Below are 5,275 nucleotides of genomic sequence, written 5' to 3'. Positions count from 1 at the left end.
TTCTCCTTCTCCTTCTCCTTCTCCTTCTCCTTCTCCTTCTTCTCCTTCTTCTTCTTTCCTTTTTTGAGACAGGCGCTTACTGTGTAGCTCAGGCTGGCCTTAAACTTGCTGTGATTTTTCTGTCTCAGTCTTCCAAGGGCTAAGCTTATAGGTGTGTGTCACCACACCAGGCTTAGGCTCTAGTTTTTAATTCATTTTGTATTTCTCTCTCTCTCTTTTTTCCTATGCTCTAGTTTTTAGAGCAGTTTTAATTTCACAGGAAAATTGAGCAGTAGTACTAGGAACCTGCATGGACACCCAGCCCCGAAACATGCCTAGCCTCCCCTACTATTTTAATAATAAATTTTATGTAACCCAATATATAAATCATTATTATTTTAATATGAATATGAATGTTATGAAGGGCACACTTCGTATCTTTTTCTGTATAACACCTTAGTGGTTTTTTTTTTTTTTTTTTGTATTTTAGGGAAGGATCTACAGGGTGTTCAGGGTCTCACTACTAGATCGGACTCATGTGATCCTCTGGTTTACAGCCTCCCGAGAGCTGGGACACCTTAGTTTTTATATCTGAAGATGTGGCTTAAGCCACATCGCAAGCCCTTGTTGGCCACATGTGGTACTGGTGACAACAACAGGCAGTACTGATGCTCCAAAGAGCATCGCTTGGGAACCACCCACCCAGCCGCATCACTCTCTGGCCATCATCTGTTCAGCAAATATTTGCTGTATCCTCCATGTGTCAGCCCCTGTTCTTGGTGGTCTCTAGAGCAGAGGTTCTAGAGAGAGGAGACAGATAAATGCGTATGTGTAATGTGCGGTGCTTTGGGCAGGGAAAAGGGATATTAAGAGAAGATAGGACGCATGGAAGGAAAGCAGCATCTTCTTTTTATGAGGTTATTTTTTTCTTTTATGGTTCATGATGTTCTGTTCTACATAAGAAACTTTATGTAGACGAAAGTCATGAAGAATCTCTCTTATGTGTTGTTACATCCTGTTTTTTTTTTTTTTTTTTTTTTTTTTTTTTTGTGGAACCAGAGATTAAACTCAGGCCTTTGCACTTGCCAGGGAAGCGTTTATTCCACTGAGCCATCTCCCCGGCCCCTGTTATGGTTTGTGTTTAGTTGTGTCCTGTAAGCCTCATGCAGTCATGGGGCAGCCTCTGGAGTTTGTGATTGATTCTTGATCCAATGCTGGGATTGCGGGTGTGAGTGCTACACTCTGGCCCTGGGGTGGGTCATCTGCATTATAATATAAAGAGGGGAGAGAGGCCAGCTAGCTGCCTGAGGTGCTGCCACTCTGTTGCTCTGCTGCAGCTGCAGCTGCAGCCGCAGCCGCCATGAAAGGCTGCTCTCTGCAGTGTGCCGCTCTGCCTTGGAGCCAGTTGAGTATGGACTGAAACCTCCAGTGACTTTGAGCTAAACAAACCTTTCTTTCCTCCATTTTGGGTGTTGGATATTTGTCCCAGCAATGAGACAAGAGGAACTGAGACACGTGTGATTCTAGAAAGCTTCCAATACTAGGTTTTAGCTTGGTGAGTAAGGGTTTCACTAATTTTCTAAATGAGAATTGTGGCTCTTAGTGATGGAAAGGAGGAATTAGTGAAAGGGAACATCCTTCTTAGCCTAGTGGTCATCCCTGGGTGCTTGTGTGTGTGGTGCCAGGCCTCCCACTGATGTTCACGTTCCCTGAACAACGTAGGATTTGCAAATAACCCACACGTATACTCTCATCTACTACCCATATCTCTAGATGACTTCTGGCATCAAACACAGTTCAAATGCCATGTAAATAGTAGTTGTTGTGCTACATTGTGGTGGGAATAATGAAAATATTCCCAAATAAAGAAAAATGTTCCTACAAGTTCAGTATAGCCATTTTTAAGAGAAGTTTTCCATCTGCAGTTGGTTGAACCTGCATATGTCAAAATTGCAGAGGGTCAATGTATCTGCATAAACACATTGCTATGGTTCTTATTTATTATTGTGTGTTTCAATGTCTTTAACACTTGAGTGTGTACTTCCTCTTAAGTGGGAATATTTATTAACTAAAGCACATGCTATATAAAACAATAGCAAATCCATAGATAAAGCCTATGCTGCTCGCTGGGCACAGGGCTGAAGTCCTGAGGTGGAGTGTACCAGGTAAGGACAAAGACAGTGTCTACTCACTTGCCAAGCCTGTAGTTAGGAGGTGTTGGGACTACAAATTATCATAATGACCTGGTTGTCCATTAAAATCCATCTCCATTCACAGACCTCTCCATGTTTACTTCCACCTCTCTCCTGCCCAGCGAGCCGGTCTCTCCACGGGGCTCACCCTCACCAACACCAGACTGTACAACACAGGATTATACAATGGAAATATAAAACACGTGGGTGGCTCAGGCGGAAATGCGCAATTTGCCAGCATTTCAGATTTTGTGCCATGGCCACATGTGACACAGGAGAGCTATTAGAATTGTATGCAAAGCCCTTAGCCATGAGGATTGGACATGATCTAGCTTATTAGGAAGGGAAGGGTTGGCCAAATAGCTCAGTGGACTAAAGTGCCTGCAAGCAGTGCATGGGCCTGGCATTTGATCCCTGGGCCTGCTGTGCCAGCCCCGCCCCCGGGGTGCACAGAGACAGCAATTGAGACTGGGCATGGTGGTGCGTGCCTATAATCCCAGCTCTTTGGGAGGCTGTAAACAGGTAGATTGCTGTGAGTCTGATGTAGTTGTGAGACCCTGAACACCCTATAGGCCCTTCCTTAAAATACAGAAAAAAAAAAAAGGAAGGGAAGTCTGAGATGGGAACATGGGTGAGCACGTCATATGGAAGAGTTTGACATAAAGGGAGCAGGAGAGGAGCTTGCAAACTTCATCAAGCCTCAGAATCCATCTATCTATCTATCTATCTATCTATCTATCTATCTATCTACTATTAAAATATAGTGAAGTGTAAAATGAAGGATGGCACCCAGTACCACCATACAGTTTTGTTTGAAAATGTTAACAAAACTCTAAGTGATTAGTTGTTGTTCTTTTCCCCTGAAAATAACCACATAGTTGGAACATAACTGAATTTGGTTAAATACATAATAATTTTATAATCTGAGTCATGTTTAGTTCATTTTTCGAGAACACGTCCTAAAGACACATATTTCTTTCAAGGACATTTTGATGCCTTTATTTTTAAGTGGTGGTTATCTCTGAGTGGCAGGAAACACCCTGCAGGTGCTAGCACTGTCTTTGCTTTTGAAAGAAGAAACCACCGAGCTCTGAAGAACTTTGGTCATTTGCTCAAGGTCGTAGAGGTTGGAGGAGGAGCCTGCTGCCATCAGCCCAGGAAACTTGAGTTCCGATCAAATGTCCACTGCCCAACACTGCCTCCTAGAGGGGCCGGAACACCGGATTGCAGATAAAGTTCAAAACCAAACATTTTGCATAAAAAGATGTCCAGTGGTCATTTCTTGTAGACCTCACAGGGATGATTCTACATTTAATATTTCAGCTCTGGGTGGTTCTGAGTAGTAATTGAATACATTGTCTATTGTCTCGCCATATGTCTAAAAGTTTTGAAGTCTAAACTCCACAACCCCTAGTTAAAGTCTATTATCGTTATGTTTCTTAACTTCTTCTGCAGAACATATCAGGATTCTGTCTGTTACAAATGTTGAGTATTTAATTGCCTTGCCTTATAGTTCAGCTAGAAGACAGACCAAAAAAAAAAAAAAAAGCTAGAAGACAGACCAAAAAAAAAAAAAAAGAAAGAAAAGAAAAAGAAAAAGAAAAAACTTCTCCTACCTCACAATGACATACTGTCTTTCAAGCAGAGGAAAGATAATGGCCATGTATGGTTTTAGGCAAGACTGCTGATTTGCAGTCTCTCCAGGAAATTGTAGTGTTTCTGAAGACAATATTCCTAGTCAAAATAAAGGACGCCTGAAGCAAAAGTGATGACCACAGTCAAAGGTAATGACACTGTGTGTTTGGTTGGAAACAATTGGAAGACAACAAAGATATCCTAGCCAACAGTCCACCCTGTAATCCTTCTTTGTTCTCAGGTCCTAGGTCCCCATCATCCATGAAGTTGGAAAAAAAAAAGTGTTTCCTTTTTCCTGTGGGTATTTTGGATCTGTAGATGGGGTACAAGAATCATACATGATGATGAGATGGAATCCAGGAAGATCAAGCAGATACATGTTTTAGAGGAAGTTTGGCCCTTTACTTAGTTTCAAGTTTTCAAAGAACACAGGCAATGCTAGAACATTCTGTAGGACACAGAAAGGGGATGCTCTTTGGTTGATAGGGCCACCCTGGTTGGACTGAGGAGACAGGAGATTGGGGCTATCGATGTTAGGGGACCATCAGAAATCCACTTCTGGGCACGTACCTAAAGAAGTGTACACAGGGACTCGGAGATATTTATACACCCATGTTTACAGCAAGAGTACTATTCGTGATAGACAAAAGGTGAAGGCTCCAAGCGTCCACTGATAGATGAATAAAAAAACAAAAGCTAGTACAGGGCCACAGAGATAGCTCAGCAGTCTAAGTGCCTGCCTAGGCAAGCACAAGGATGGGGGTTCGATCCCCAATACCACATGCTGTGCCGGCCACTGAAACTGGGTATGGTGGCACATAACTGCAATCCCAGTGCTGGGGAGGCTGAGACAAGAGGATCACTACAAGTCCAAGCTGCATAGTGAGACCCTGTACCAAATACATAAATAAAAAACCCAAAAGGTAGTACACATACGCCGTGGAATATTAGCGAATTCTAAAAAGGAAAGACATTCTGACTCCTGCTACCACATAGATGAATCTGGAGCACATTATGAGGTGTGAAAACAGCCAACTACTAAATGAAAAATGTTTTCTTTGATGCCTAAAGTGGTCAAATTCATAGAGATAAAAGTAGGATGCTGATTGCCAAGGACTGGAGGAGGCAGGGAAATGAGGGATTCATGTTTGAAGAGCACAGGGTTTCTGAGTGGGAAGACGCAGTGCAGCACGGAGGCAGATGGCAGTGGTGATTGTGTCGCTTGGATGACTCAGGGCCATTGAGCTGTGCAATTTCATTGGCTGCAAGGGTAAATCTATCAGGATGATGCTATGAAGGCGATGGTGGTGAAAAAAACAGGGCTCTTAATAAGATTTCTCAACCATGGTACGGGATAAGAATGATGTACAGTAAAGGACATGCTTGTCGGGTGATAATCTATGAACTGCCAAGGATTAAATGAAGGGTTTTATAGGCATACTTCACTTATTCTTCACAATAACCCTATG

The sequence above is a fragment of the Octodon degus genome, unplaced genomic scaffold (genome assembly GCF_000260255.1).
Source record: "Octodon degus isolate 3935 unplaced genomic scaffold, OctDeg1.0 scaffold00004, whole genome shotgun sequence".
Taxonomy (NCBI): domain Eukaryota; kingdom Metazoa; phylum Chordata; class Mammalia; order Rodentia; family Octodontidae; genus Octodon; species Octodon degus.
The sequence above is the reverse complement of the archived record's forward strand: the minus strand, read 5'-3'. Positions refer to the sequence as shown.